General features: G+C 35.4%; 1 non-coding gene across 1 annotated transcript; it reads right to left on the reverse strand.

Moving 5' to 3' along the window:
- Window positions 1-10,926: 10,926 nt before the first annotated feature.
- Window positions 10,927-11,033, reverse strand: LOC130027843 (U6 spliceosomal RNA). Its single transcript, XR_008793069.1, has one exon. It is a non-coding gene; the product is annotated as a U6 spliceosomal RNA (small nuclear RNA).
- Between the last annotated feature and the right edge of the window lie 5,740 nt (window positions 11,034-16,773).

The following is a 16,773-nucleotide window of genomic DNA, read 5'->3' on the forward strand; positions in this document are numbered from 1 at the left end:
ATCTTATTGTCTTATTCCTACTTTGGACAAACTTGCAGGCTATCGAATGTAGCCTGCCCACAGGGCAGAGTCTGGCAAACTCCCCGTGGCATACCAAATATGCCAAATACCAGTAACAATGATGGGTCTCATTCTCCTAAATAGCCTTGAATATAATCTCAGGGCTAGGATGAAAGAGACGTTACTGGGGCCTGCTCGAGACAATCGATGAATAACAGGATGATGAAATGAAAAAATGAAATATTTTTACAGATATTAAAAAAGATGAAAAGGAGTTATGGAGTATGAATACCACCTTATGAAAGTACACCATACTTTATATTTATTTGTATAGATGTATAACCTTAGATTTTTATTTTCTTCATCTTCAATGTTAAAAATCTTAAATTAAATATTACCTTTCGGCCTTAATTTCTGCTTCCTAGTAATACACATAAATGCTCTCATTCTTAGTTACTACTCACTGTAACTATTTTGCAGTTTTTTACTATCGAGGCATTACAAAAAAGTTAAATAGTCGCTAAAATAATATCTGTGATTTATTTTTCTTCATTGTCTTACCTGATAATTTTCAGGTATCAAGTTTGGTTTTGTATTTAATTTGAAATCACCTCTCAGTATGTCTCCATGCCTATGAAAAAATTTTAAAAGATGAAAAATTGTAATGAACCTTTAATACAAAATCTTCTGTTAGAGTGTATTTGCATAAAAAATATGATTTAACTTTAAAAAATAAGTAAAAGAAAATACCAAATAAAACTCTATTAAATTTATTTTTGATAATAATCATATGTATTTTGTTTTATCCAGTGCACATTACTAAAGGGATTTTATTATTAATAATGATCCCTGATAATATTTTTAAAAATAAACATTAGATTATGATGTTTCTGAGTTCAAAATTTACATATTTTATCGTAGATTGTTGAAATAAAAGCATTTGGTTTTATTTCTGTGGTATTTATAAGTACATAAACTAATTCACATAAAATAGTAACAGAGTTGTTTGAGTAGATTTTTTTATCTTTGTGCCCTAATGAGTAGAATAGGTTTAAGTGGACAATACATATTCTTGAATGAGTATAAGACTACTTGTAAATTATTCCTATAAAAATAATGAATTTGTATTTAGTTTGGAATCTCTTTAATTTTATTTAGAATGAAATTAAACCTTTAAAAATGCTGATAAACATGTTTTGTTTCTAAAGTTCAATCAAAAAGTAAAAACCAAATCTTATAGCCTAAATGTCTTTCTTTAAACCATTAGTGATTTTTTACCTTGATACCTGTTCATACACTTTAGTAGTGAGATTTGGTTGATTCTGCTGATACTTTTGACACTGGGGAAAGAATCTTGAAGAGACGGAGACACTATAGACCAAGGGGGAAAAAATTCAAAAGTAGGAAGTTTTAAAAATGTCAAAATTGATCACCTTGTCAAAAACAGCAAATCTTTTGTTTACTTTGCTTTAACCAAATAACAAATACAAATGTCTCCAGTTAGTACTCTCCATGCACAAAATAAAATATTCCATATAAAATGACAAAATAAATTTTTATGTTTAATAATGAAACTATACTCTAAACCATTTTAATAACATTTCAATAAAGTACACCTCCTTATATGCTAGATATTTCAGATTATTCTGCCATTTCTGTTCTCAAGGTACATGGCATTAAAATACTTCAGATACTTCTATTTTAACACTTGTAGCAATTGTGTTGTAGCAATATTATTTCCATTTCATAGTACATTCCTCTTGATAGTACCTCCACACTATATGTTATATGTTTATTATTTCAGATAAGATTCATCATTAATAGTGGTAAATTAGTGTTATATAAACCTTTATTTTTTTTTCCTTTTTTGGGTCACACCTGGGAATTGCACAGGGGTTACTTCTGACTCTGCACTCAGGAATTACTCCTGGGGATGCTCGTGGGATGCTGGGAATCGAACTCAGGTTGGCCACGTGCAAGGCAAACGCCCTACCTGCTGTGCTATCACTCTAGCCCCATGTTATGTAAACTTTTAAATCTACTCATTTCTCTCTCAGTTCACTATATTTTTCAGACTTATAGTTTTCTGTTTTATTCCTTGGATTGATTGCTTATAAAAACATTTGTGGGGCTGGAGCGATAGCACAGCGGGTAAGGTGTTTGCCTTGCACGCAGCCCACCTGGGTTCGATTCCCAGCATCCCATGTGGTCCTCCGAGCACCGCCAGGAGTAATTCCTGAGTGCAGAGCCAGGAGTAACCCCTGTGCATTGCCGGGTGTGACCCCCACAAACAAGGCAAAAAAATTAGTTATGAATGTAAACTATTCTATATCCACATGCTATTACCTATTACTTTTTGGTCTTAATCAATAAAGATAACATATACAAAGCACTAAAAATAATAAGTGCCCAGTAGTTTCCTCCGCCTCTTCTTTCCACTTCCATCGGTGGTTTGTAAAGGCATTCATACTAGACAATCAGCAGTGGAAACATCAGAAGTAGCAATTTAAAACTTACTCTTTGAACAGGCACCATACAACAGCATAGAGACACATCACAAAAAGAACTCCCATTAGAGTCAGGACTGCAGGAAACCAGCTATCAGGGCTCCAATAATATGAAATCTTTACTAGCACAGCGGTAGTAGTCTAGAAAGTAATGTTTACTTATTATAGTTCAGTTTGACAAAAATACATAGAACAATTTATGAGCGGCTATTAGTACATTTTACTTTGTTTCTCTTTTTTCTACTAAAGATACATGTTTTCAAGTAGATAAATACATATTAGAAACCCACTATGTTGTAGAGTTATTACAGACAATAAAAGTATGATAAACAATAAGGGTTTGATATGTAGTTCAATCAGTAGACTTTGGTACTTGATACTGCCCACCTGCTCCTGGCACCATCTTCCACACCAGCACTGTGGGGCCGCTGGTTTTGACCCCTCCCCCCCATAAAGGTAAAGGTAAAGGCCCTCCCGTTGATCGTCGATTTGCTCGAGCGGGCCCAGTAACGTCTCCATTGGAGACTTGGTTGTTACTGTGTCTGGCATATCGAATACTCTCGGTAGCTTGCCGGGCTCTCCGAGAGGGGCGGAGGAATCGAACTCGGGTCGGCCATGTTGGCCGCGTGCAAGGCAGACGCCCTACCCACTGTGCTATCGCTCCAGCCCCCCCCATAAAAATTTTTAAAGAAAATTCAATGAACTGAGACTGGGATGATAGTACAGGAGATAAGGCACTTGCCTTGCACACTCACAGCCAGGGTTTGATCCCTAGCACCACATCTGGTCCCCTGAGTTCCTCCAGGAGTCATACCTGAACTCATTGGCAGGAATAAACCCTGAACATTGCTGGGGTTGACCCCCAAACACAAAACATAACAAAACAAAACAAAAAACCTGCAAAAAACTGGAGGATACATTGGGAGGTGGGACTCTCAGGCAGTGGTGGAAATGGTGAATGGAAGGAGATACTCTGGTGAAGGATGTGGTATTTGAATGTTATACACACAAAAACTTGGCAGTATTTAAATTACGCTCTCATTTTTTAAACTCAAATTTAAGAAAAAACTCAAAAAAATTAAACTTCAAAAGACATATATATGTATACTTTCAAATGTGTATGTAGTGCAACATGTGTGTATTATACATATATATAATATTTTCAATACTGGTGAAATTGTACTTCTGTGAATATATAGGTGTTGCCTAATCCAACAACAGCAAAATGACAGTCATACTGCAATATAAACTTAGAACCAAAGACACGTGTTATATGCTTAAAAATTTGTATTTTATGTTATGATGACATCTGTTCTCTTCTTCCGCTTTATTTTATTTTATTTTTTGAAAGAATTACCTATAGATGGAAATGATCATACTTCCTGGTTTATATTTCTGCTTTAATATCTAGGAAAATTTATCATTTTTATTTTTTGAATTATGAGTAGTCTACTATAAAATAAACTCTGATTTAATAGGAGTCATAGTTTACTCTTTTATGTGTCATGAAGGATATATTAAGCAATGGCTAAATGATAGATTGAATGAAATCAATGCATTGTTTCCAGGGCAAAATACTATTTCCCAAATGATTCATTTCCTTTCTTGTTCCCTTTAATAAGACACAAACTGGTTTTCCCACATATAAACTCCCATAACTATTCACAATTTTGTCATTTAAGAAGAATCGATGAAAACCCAACCAAAGAGCCATGCTCAAGGCCGCTTTCCACAGACTTGGACGGGCCTCACCTTTGAGGGAATGAGGGAATCTGCAGAACCCCCCAGATATGTGGGACCCGTGACTGAGATCTCCAAGCTCCCTGTGAACAGGACTGGGCCCCCTTTCCTCTGCTCCCCAGTTTTTCAGTAGCTTGGCAGTCACACCCACAAACTGCTCCTGGTGCCATATAATCTCATCAATGACCAACATCCAGAGACTATGAAATAAGGCTCCCGGAAGAGAGTGAATGCAGCCACACGACCTCTTATACTCTAGCTCACTGATGTACCAAAAATAGCACACATTTGTTTGGGTTTAACATAAATGCTTGTAATCTCTTATACAAGGGCTTAAATGGCTCCAGGATGAAATACAACAATCTTCACACATTTTCCTCTTATGGCGGTAAGAAGGTGCATGGTGCTGGGATTGGAGTTTGAATATTATCTGTAATGGACCGTTGTGAACAACTTTAGCACTGTAGCACTGTAGCACTGTCCTCCCGTTGTTCATCGATTTGCTTGAGTGGGCACCAGTAATGTCTCCATTGTGAGACTTGTTACTGTATTTGTCATGTGGAATACATCACCAGTAGCTTGCCAGGCTTTGCCTTGTGGGCGGAATATTCTCGGTAGCTTGCTGGGCTCTTCAAGAGGGGCAGAGGAATCAAACCCGGGTTGGCCGCATGCAAGACAAAAGCCTGCCCCCTATGCTATTGCTCCAGCCCATCAACAACTTTATAAAAATTAAATTAAATTTTTAAAGAAGGAGAATCAATGAAGCTCAATGTAGATTTAAATTTAATTTCTGTTTTTAAGTAACATTTTAATTCCAGCAGATGGCAGCAGAGGCCAGAACAAGTTTTATGAACAGAGGCATTAATTAGGTGTCATTTCTTAAGACAGTGTAAGTCAAAGATTGGTTTCACAGTAATAAAGAGGGGAGAAAGGAGAGCTTTGCAAATAAGGAATCAATCTGAAAAAGTGGTAACAAAAATAGCTCTACTTATATAATTCAGTGAGTGGTATCCTGAGTGCTTTGTTGAATTTGGTCAATTATTTAGTTTTATATGATTAAACATTCTAGTTTATACTAAGTAGTTTGGGCATGTCTGGACAAAGAAAGATCAGGAAATCAGATTTTGTTGCAGCAGTGTCAGTTGAAATACTATGATCTTATTTTCTTAAATAAATAATATGTTGTATTTCCAAATAATAAATAGATAAAGAGGATTGCAAGTTTAGTTACAACTCTTACACCTAGTCTAATTTTGGCTCTTTAAGGCATTTTATTCCCACCAACTATACTTGAAAATAATAGCATTACTTATATAAATAAAAAAATATTCTAAACCTAAATCTGATAAATTTGCCTCCGCTCCCCTTTTAACCTCTCTCCCCCTTCCTCTCCTCTCTCTTCACCTTTTCCCTCTTATCACTTCTTTCTCTTTCCTGTTATCTCTCAACAAATATCACTCGATGTGAAACTGTCCCAGGAACTGTACATCAGAATCCCCGTATATAGAAAATATAATAAAACATAAACACTAACTATGACAGTAGTAGCAGATATCATTTACATAACTGTCATTGTGTGCCATGATCAACACTGAGACTTTTACCCAGTTATTATTTCAGTTTCCTCTAATGCAAATCTTAAAGGAGAGTTGTTCACTGTTTCCAATTTACAAAAGGATTACTGAGGCTAAGAGGATTCTGTTTGTAGTTCATACATAGAAGCCCAAGCTTCTAAAGATCACACTCTATAGGGCAGACCATGCTAGTTAGTTCTCAAGGAAAGGAGTATACTTGAACATTTTAAGAAAAAACAATACAACTCTTAAAACATCAAGACATTATTTTGTAAAACACCATGGCTTTCATGTACAAGTACTTATAATTTTTTCGTGAGAATTCATCTGAATTGGTCAAATTCAAGGTACTTGAAATTTTCTTAGAGTTTATATGAAAAAATCAACCCTACTTCGTTCTTTGTTTATACTGACAAACAAGGGTAGAAATCTTAGTTTCCTTATTCTCTCTCCCTATTTTTTTCTTTCATTTCCTCATGCCACATACATCACAAATATCTAAAGATTTTATTAAAATCAATTGCATTTAAAAATATTTCAAAGCCTATAGTAAGTTGGAATATTCCTATCTTGTTTCATGAATTATGGAAAAGAGCAGAAGCTCTCAACAGGGATTAAATATAATATTAATGACTAGTATTTATAACATGCATATTACAACATCTTACATGTCTCTTGTTTCATTTGTTCTTTACAACATACTTTGTACAATAGATATAGCAACACTAATCTCTTTAGTATTCCATGTACACAAGATAAATATTTATTTAAGCATGTATTATTTGCAGGCTTGGCTCTCTCAATTACGTACGCTTTCAATTGGTGACTCAAAGCAATTTTAAATAAGTAAATTTATGATTTAGCTTTTGGTACTCTCATTTCTTTCATGCTTACTATGTGTTATTCCCTATGTTTTAATGATCAAAGTGAATAATAATTATAAGGTCAAGTGCATTCATTATTACCATCTTTCTTGCCATATCAACCTAACTGGTCTTGCCGTCTTCAACTGTTTCCTCTTCTATTCCCCACTCTTCAGGTTTAGGTTTTTGTTTTGTTTTATTTTTCTCTTACCCTCCTCTCCCTGCTCCACTAAGTTTTAATTCTTAAATTGTTTATTTACTTTTTCCAGAAATTTAAATTAACTTTATATGGTCTGTAAAGAAAGTCTAACATCCTTAACATTGATTCTAGATGGATATCCATTTCATAAAGTCCTTGGAGTTTGTCTTTGGCTGACCCACATCACATATTCTAGACACACTTTCCACTTTTCAAAAGCCTTATACTATCACACCTGTATTTCTCAGGTTACCCCATTTTTATTTTTTTATTTTATTTTATTTTATTATTTTGCTTTGGGGGTCACACTCAGCAATGCACAGAGGTTTCTCCTGGCTCTGCACTCAGGAATCACCCCTGGCAGTGCTCAGAGGACCATATGGGATGCTGGGAATCGAACCCAGGTTGGTCGCGTGGAAGGCAAATGCCCTACCCATTGTGCTATTGCTCCAGCCCCAGTTTCCCCCATTTTTATTTATTTTTTTTTGGTAAGACTACTGCTATTTATTCAGCCACTGATTAGCTGATTGAATTGTGCATGAACTCCACTTTACTTTTTTTTCCCATTTTTTATAATTTTATTTATTGAATCACCGTGAGAGTAGTTACAAAGCTTTTGGGTCTAAGTCTCAGTCATACAATGAAACACCCGTACCTTCACCAGTGCCCATTCTCCACCACCAAAAATCCCAGTATACCCCCATCCCACACCCTCCCCCTGCCTGTGGGGCAGATGATTTCTACATTACTCTCTCTCTACTTTGATCACATTCACTATTTCGACACCAGACCCAAGATTATTTGAGATATTACCCCAACACTCAGATCTGCTGAAAAGGCAACTATAGACAATTTTGTGTTCTATTGCTGGTTATAAATAACATATGATGTCGTGTGGCTGCAGTAGGGCCATGTGATTTTGAAATTCCGAAATTTTAACACTTAAATCTGGAGGGATTTCTGCCAAAAGCCACTGGGTTTCGAGATCTGCTCCTGAATCTCTGGAATCATGGCCGTTGAGCAGCTTGATGAGGCGCCAGAGAGGCCGTTCGTGGGCGATGACTTGGGGTCTCGTTGGGGTGGGGAGGACAGGCCCAGCTCCCCCCCCCCCCCCATCCCGTGAGGCCCAACAAGTTTTGTCACTGCGGGCCCAAGCCTGACTGTCCAATGGCCTCTGGAGGATGACAGTCACCAAGTCGCCAAGAGGGAGCAGGCGGATGGATCCCCCATTTTTAAAGGTAGTCTTTTTTTTATCTACCCATCAAACACCTAAATAAATAATAAATGTCTCTTCTTGAAACTTGTAAATAATAAGTGAATGTTGCCCCCCTGCCTCTCTCTCTCTTTCTCTCTGCATTTTTCATTCTTCCTTTAATACAGTACTAAGATTTATTATTTTATTAGTTTTTATCAATGTATATAATTACTGTGGCTAATAAGTTTTTGCATGATATCACTCCTACCAGTTTCCTCACTTGTTTTTCTTCTATTTTCTTTTCTTCCCCCAAATCATTTACAATGGTGATCAGAATATTCCTCACCCTTAACCATTTCTTTTTCTTTTTACCAATCTACCATTTGACTTAGTAAATAGACAACAAATAAATTAAACTTGGGGAAGTTATTTAAGATCTTAAGTTTCTCCTTTATAATATGAGTGAATATATAAAAGTTCAAACATTGAATTTGCATAAGTCATATAATGCTTTTATTTAATGTGAAATTTTACATATAGAATTATAAACATAAATTGCATAACTGGATAGTAAGTTTGTTAATATAGAAATAAAATACTGTTCTCATAAGAAAAATTATTAAACTTAGATGTGGATGTCTTTTAGGAAAATCATATCCTAATATTGCTTGTTTAGATTAAAGATAAATTATTGTGCAAATAATTCTCTGGTTACATTTACATTTTGAAATTTTTTTTTATTACTGACAAGCTTGCTTAAGCAGAAACCATAAAGATACTCTTATGGTTGAGCAATTGAGTAGTTATTTCTCTCTGACATGCACATGAGGAGTGATGAAATAAATGGCTGAGGATTGACAGAACACTGGACTATGTATGTCATCAGACATTTATCTTACCATTAGATAAATCACCAGTGAAAACAAAAGATTTTCCTATCTGTTATTTGGTCATGCACTAAGTTTCTTACAGCTGTGTGCAGTTAATTTAGTTTGATTCATAACCTATTTACTTTTCTTGTTATATTTTACAGAAAAGATAATATTCTTCAGTGTCATGCAGTCGTTCATGTGTGCACATTAAAGTCACAGCAGATGTGCAAGACTATAACCTAGAAGTGTGCAGTTTATATATTTCTACTGTCTTCCAAACTATTTCATTTAACTCATTCAAGAAGAATTTTTTTTAATTCCAAGCAAGAATTCCAGTTCAGGTACATTCAACAATTGATCCTCATGCAGTGTATCAAATACTTTGCTGAATAAGATATTCTCTGTAGAAAATAAAATTTTTGTAGTTGTAACACTGATAATTTAAGCAGAAATGTTGCTTTCTCAATTTGATTCTATAAATTTAATAAATAAAATTTAGAAAATGTGTTGTTATAAGGAAAACATGGATATTTGTTTTATCCTTAGTGGGAAGTGCAAATGAAAATCAAAACTACTGAACAAATTATCCATCACTTTTGTCTATTTTTTTTCAAACAATCAGTTTCTGAGTTTACAGTTTGTAAACGTTTATAAAATAACTAATGAAATGCTACTGCTTTACTAATCACACCCTTTATACTAAGCACTGTAGTGGGAAAAGTCTTCTAAAGTAGTTTTAAATCATTTTTTTAATTTATTTTTGAGAGGATCTTCCAAGTGGTGCTGAGGAGGCACAGGGCCCCAACTGTTATTCTCAGCCAACAACATTCAGTGCAAGGGTGTGAGAATGCCATACTTCTCAGTTCTGTAGAGCTTGGGATTACCTGGGTCAGGCTGGCAGTGTCCAGGACTCTAAGACTGCATCTAGCAATGTCATGGGGCCTCTGCGGTGCCAGAAATTGGGTCCAGCTTATGTGAAATTGCAAATCTTTGTTTTTTTTTTAAATTTGACTTCCCTTTGGTTAGAAGGGAGTGAGTAAATGCATGTGGTGAGAACTTCAAAGGAATTGTTAAAATTACTTTTCTGAGAATTGTTATTATTTTAAAATTGCATGTTTATTACTATGCTGTTACCCCCAGAACTTTTTATTCAGTCAAATATTCCTGCATGCCAATTTAATTAATGTTATAAACATATCCATAGGGCTGGAGATAGAGTACAGTAGCAGAGAACCAACTCAATTTCATCCCTGGTACCATATTATGATATTTGAGCATCATCAAGAGTTGTCCCTGAGTGTCCCTGAGTAGAGACAGAAGTAAACTCTGAACACAGCTAGATGTGGCCCCCAAATCAAAATAAATAAATGAATAAATTTTTAGATATTTTAAAATGTAAAATTGAAGTTTAAAATTGATTGATCTCACAACCCTGATCTTTATAGAATGAAAAACAAGACTAATAGGAGGAACACATTATTTAGGAGATCTAAACAAAGTTTAAAAATTTTCTTGGTCCCCTTGAGTCCTTGGAGTGCATAGAACATCTTTATATGTTCGTAAGATTAAAATATACCCTACCTTTCTAATTTGTACAATAAAATAAATCAGTTACAAGCTTCATAAAAGTTATATTTCACGTTAAAATATAGTAGCATTAAATTTAATATTAGGGTGTTTACATGTGCAAAAATGTTACCTGTGTTGCAGAATTGAGCATGGCTTTGGTCAGTTTTTAATAGCAAACATTCAAGTTATCGCTGGAGCGATAGCACAGCGGGTAGGGCGTTTGCCTTACAAGTGGCCAACATGGCTGACCCGAGTTCGATTCCTCCGCCCCTCTCGGAGAGCCCGGCAAGCTACCGAGAGCATTCAATATGCCAGACACAGTAACAACAAAGTCTCCAATGGAGACGTTACTGGGCCCGCTCGAGCAAATCGACGATCAACGGGAGGGCCTTTACCTTTACCTTTACCAAGTTATCAAATATTTCACAAAATTTCATGTCACCCTTGCATAAGGAACATGTTAATCTTTTCTGTATCATTCCAATTTTAGTAAATGTGCTGTCAAAGTGAGCACTGAGTATGGTTTTATCTTATAATTTAAATTGTCTTTTTTGTTTGTTCCATCCAATGTTCTTGCACATGGTAATATGTATGTAGCATTCAGTTATATGAGTTTTGCACTGGAGAAAGGCCCACAACTTTGAGGACTCCAAGAAATTCAGTATATGTTACCAAGAAATCTAATTTTTCTTTTTTAACTGGGGCAAGTTTTTTTTAATGTAAATTATTATTATTAGTTTTTTGGTTTGGGGGCCACTTCCTCCCGGTGGCTCTCAGGGTTTACTCCTGACTTTGCACTCAAGAATCACTTGGGTAGGTTTGTGGTACCATATGGGCTGCCGAGGTTTGAATACTGGCTAGGTGTTTGCAAGGCAAGCACCCTAACCATTATACTTTTGCTCTAATCCTAACAAAGCATTGTATTTACAAGATCATCAGTTTCCTATAGCCCTCAATCAAGAGTCCCTAAAAGTAAGGGAATGGGCAAGAATCCAAGCCCAGTGGGAGAGCAGAATTGCGCTACCAGCACCAACACCATCACAACACCACCATCACTACCAGGTGCTTTGTTTTCCATGGGGTTCTAGCTGCTGGGATCACTTATCTTCTGAGGAATCGTGTCCCATTCTGACAGAAGGGTGGAGTGCTCATTGACAGATGTGGATTCAGGGAGAAAATCCTAGTCCAGAGTAGAAAAACAGAGTTGAATAACAGCTACATCTTTCTGGGTGACAAGTCTACTCCTCCCCTTTGCATCTGACTGCTGTGGAAAAGTTCTGTCCCCAGAGAAATCATCAACATTTGTCAAGAGAGGACACCTTGGCCAGAGTCAGAAGCATTGAGTAGTGAACACTTCCTATGGTAGCTGGTACATGGCAGTCAAAAAATGCCAAATGCTGGTGCCCCACTGTCTACCAGGTCTCTTTGGAACTATAGTGCAAACAGGCCCTCTCACACACCAGTAAACAACTGAGCCCAACCTTGTGGGATGACAGTTTTGTGATCATCACCAACCAGTGTGAATCCTGGAAGGCTGCATGGGGTACTCGATAGAGTTCGAGCTTAACCAGCAAGGTTGTGAAAGTACAATTTCTGCTACAAAAGGAATCATTCACTGCCATCTAGGTCAGCACAAAACTAAGCCATCACCACTACGATAGTACCAGATGCTATGAAGTAGTATAGGAATTCACCTGCATTAAAGATGATGAAAAAAGCCTTGAAAGGAACCCAGGCACACAAGACTTTGCTAAACTACCTGATAAGGAATTTAGAATGATATTGATTAGATTGTTTGATGAATTGAGGAAAATGCTAGAAAAGAGTTCCGTCAAGAAAAGAAACAATATTGAAGATTTTTAAGAGAATAATTAAATTTAATAATAGAAATAAAACAACACAACAGAGGGAATAGGAAACAGAATGAAAGAAGCAGAAAAGAAAATCAGCTCTTTTTTTTATTTCCCCTCAGGAAGAGGAGAAATAAAAAATGTAGAAGACATCAGAGACCATGGGACAGCAAAAGACACAACATTCAAATTATAGGTGTCCCAGAAGTAGAGAATGGAAAAAGAAAACATTTTGGTTGGAAAAATTATAGATGAAACCATGTCCAATTTGTGGATTGACTCATACACCCAGATTCAGCAACTTCAGAGCTCCAGACAGAAAAAAAAACCAAATAACAACAACAAAAATAAAACAAGACACAACATAAATAAAATAGTATGAACCAAAGATAGAGATGCACTTCTACAAGCAACAAAAGCAAAGCAAAATGTTATCTTTAAGACAGTGCCCATGTGATTCATAGCAACTCTTTCAAATGAATCCTACAGGCTAGAAGGGAATTATACATCCAATACACTAAAGGAAATGGGGGTCCTAATAAAAATACCTTCTCCTACTAGGTTATAATTTAAATTTAAAGGTGCAACACAAAACTTCACTGATGAACAAGAGCTTAAAGTTCATGTTGGAGGCAAAGTATAGTGCAGGAGAGTAAGTCTTTTAAGTTTCATTTAGCCAACTCCAGGTTGAACAGGAGGACCAAATATGGTCCCTTGAGCCTTGCAAGTAGTGATCTCTGAGCAAAATAACCAGGAGCACTCCCTGAGCCCTATTGAGTGTGTCCAATCAACAGTGCTCAGGGATTGTTGATTAGGTACACTGCCCCAAAAGAAGTTCGTGGTCACTAAACTAGTGCTGTAATGTGTACTAAATGATCTCATAGAGAAAACGAATGAAACAAACACTAAGTACAGAAATGCAGAGAACCTATACAAAAAGACAGCAATAAATTATTTTATTTAAATAATTTCACTAATATTGGTAATCCGAACTTAGAATGCAAATGCAAATTAGTAAAATGCAAATGGGTGGTGGGCAAGGATAAGGGTCCTTATTATTAGGTTATTAGGTTGAGAATATTGACATTGTGGTGATGAAGTGATATAATACCACTGAAAATATAAAACATCAATATTATTATTATAATACCTCAATAAAATGGCTGTGAAATAAATAAAAATTTGAGTTTATTAGTATTATTGATTTTGAGCCACACCAGCAGTGCTCAGGGCTTAGTTCTGATGCTACACTCAGGGATCATTTGCTGGAAGTATTCAGGAGACAACATGGGGTGCCAAGAATCAAACCTAGGTCAGCTTATGCAAGGTAAGTACTCCACACTCTGTACTGATTCTCTGGTACCCAATACAGATACATTTTAAAATATGTTTTCTGATATAAGAAGTACAAAAAATATTCATTTGAAATTGAAAGTTGAAATCTTTGTGAGTGGAGTGATAGCACAGCAGGTAGGACATTTGTCTTGCACGCGGCCAAGTAGGGTTTGATTCCTCTGTCCCTCTTGAAGAGCTGGGCAAGCTACCAAGAGTATCCCACCCGCACGGCAGAGCCTGGCAAGCTCTCTGTGGCATATTCCATATGCCAAAAATAGTAACAACAAGTCTTTCAGGGAGACATTACCCGTGCCTGTTCGAGCAAATCGATGAACAATGGGAGGACCGTGCAATGCAGTGCTATGTGATTTTTATAATTTGACATGCTAAAATAGTTAAGGCAAATAATTTGATTTCCACAAAATGAAAAGGAAGAAAGAAAGGCCTTGTATGTGAGAGACACTGAATTTGACACCCTGTACCATAGTCTCCTGGTCCCTAGCACCACTCTGTGGGCCTGAGTGCTTTGGAATATTGGGAATGACTCCAGACAGATCCCTGAACACTGCCAGGTGCCATACCTGCACAACAGCAGGAGCATCAAAAGCCATGTCTTCACTTTTATTGCCCAGAAAAACTTAGTCTATACTTTTAAGCAATATAATCATTCAATTTCTATTTAATTAGTTGAATTATGTTTCAAGTGTGCAAGTCAAAATTTTCATATAGAGGCAGGATAATACCATGTGTTTTCCTTACTGTTACCTTCACCTTTTAAAATAGCTTCTTTTACTTTGTGTCTGTTACCTATTGGTATTTAAGTAGCATGACCACCACCAACAAAAAGTTAAAATAAAATGTGATTCCTACTGTTTATTCATGGAACTAGTTTTTATAGATATGTGAGAATAACACATAAAGTAGACAGAAACAAATAGCGGAATAATGTGTATCACTTCTCAACGTAGTGGTAGGAAAAATGTTTTGAGAGTCATCAAGAGACTTTACCTTCCCTTCAAGAAACACTTGAAGAAAGAAGAGTGATTTAGTCAATTCCCATATCCACTACTTAAAACTAAAAATTGCATCAACTTATAGTGATTGTAAAGCAGAATGACTCAGGATAGTAGCAAAATTTCTATCTCTCCCAAAGGCCTAAGGAAACGGTTATTACTGTTTCACAAAAAGAGAAATATGTATGTAATATCTCATAATGTATCTGCCCAGAATGCTCTATTACATAAAAATGAAAATGACTCTTTTATGTGTCTTCTTATTCTTGTTGTCAACTTGTTATCTACTGTAAAAGGATTATATTAATCAATATTTTGATTTCTTAAGTCAATAATTTAAGGGATTTTGTTATAATCTTGCTATTAGCATAAAAAATTACAAACTAATATATTTTTATATCTTTCCTAGAGAGTATTATATAAATTAATGACTAGGAGACTATATTTTCTTTAAAAGTGATGCATAAATTTTATCAAGTTTAAGAAATACTGAAATAAATAAACATGACCCCTGTAAATAAACAGATCTTTAATAAAATTATGAGTGGCTCTTAATTTGGTCCAGGGAATTTGTTTGGGACAATGCTGCTTAGTGGTATATAAAGTAATATAGTAAAGAAACAACAAATACTCAAAGGAATAGGAATGAGAACTGGACTTTAGTGGGAAACATAGTTATAGGAGATATGGGAAGAATTGGATGGGGGTGGAGAAGCACTGGGACACGGAGGAGGGACACGCTGGCATATGGTGTGGTGTTGCAATGTTTTTTTTTTTTTGCATGAAACACTGACAGTGTCAATATTATAAATCACAATGCTTAAAATTAAACAACAACAACAATAATAAAATTAACTTATATAATTTTTCAAGAGGCAATCACTGGTAAAATTGACCACTTTTACCTTCATTGCTTCTTCAAATTATAAGACAGAAGACAAGTGAAACATAGTGTGGGTAGGACAAGTTGAAATATAGAAATACCATCTTGAATTCTACAATTAAGGTCGACAAGGTGGATTAGATATCAAAGCACAGCTCTCAGAACATGATGTATTTTCCTAATTCTTCTGTAATTTTGAATATATGTAAAAGAAACTGCCAGTGACTTTTGTGAATACTCTGACCTGTCAAAACTGTAGCTAGAAAGTTATATTATCTAAATCAAGGGTGAATGGTTTCTCATTTATTTTTGGATAAACCTTTGCAAATCATATATAAATCTCTGTCTACATTCAAATCTTATTTCTATCTACTTTAAATTTCCCTTTAGAAGTCCACTAAACTATGAAATAAATAGGTCCATAGTGTGCTGGTAAATTAATTTGAGACATTTTAAAAAATCTGGTATGTAGCATTTACCAATTTCCATCATCTTATTATTTTTACTATATCGAATATGACCAAGTCCAAACTACCAAATTCTTGAGAGTCAACCTATTTTTATGAATATTTAAAAATAGTCTCCCAGTGGTGCAATTAGGCAGCTCCAGCCCATCACTATTCAAAATTATCTGCTGAAAACAGTTTAATTATATTTGATTAAATTACTTTACAAAGTATATTATAGTAATTGGTCTATGATGAAGGAAAAACAACACTAATGTAGTAATTTGTTTCTGGAACATGAATGGAAAACAATTTTTTGTGACATGCTTTGTGTGTGTATGTGTGTGTGTGGTGTGCACACACATATAGGTATATATGCATATCAATAAATATATTATGTGGATATCCTGTCATGTAACAATGTCAGACCACATGATTTGAAGGCCTTATAGGGTCCATAAACTGGAATTCTCCCACCCTTGCTCTAGAGTGAGAACAATAGTTTAAAAAACTATGAAATATATAAAATCTATCAATAATTTTAAACTTCCATAACAGCTTTAGAATTAGTTGACAAAGTTCAGATACAATTTGGACAGTTTCTATTTAATCACTCTATGCACTGAATGTCATCAGAAACTTTTTTACTGGTGGGTTAAAATACTTTTCATTATATTAATAATGAACTGTCAATGACTTACCTAAATAAATTAATGAAAAGATTGGA

The sequence above is a fragment of the Sorex fumeus genome, unplaced genomic scaffold, assembly GCF_029834395.1.
Source record: "Sorex fumeus unplaced genomic scaffold, SorFum_2.1 ptg000037l, whole genome shotgun sequence".
Lineage (NCBI taxonomy): Eukaryota > Metazoa > Chordata > Mammalia > Eulipotyphla > Soricidae > Sorex > Sorex fumeus.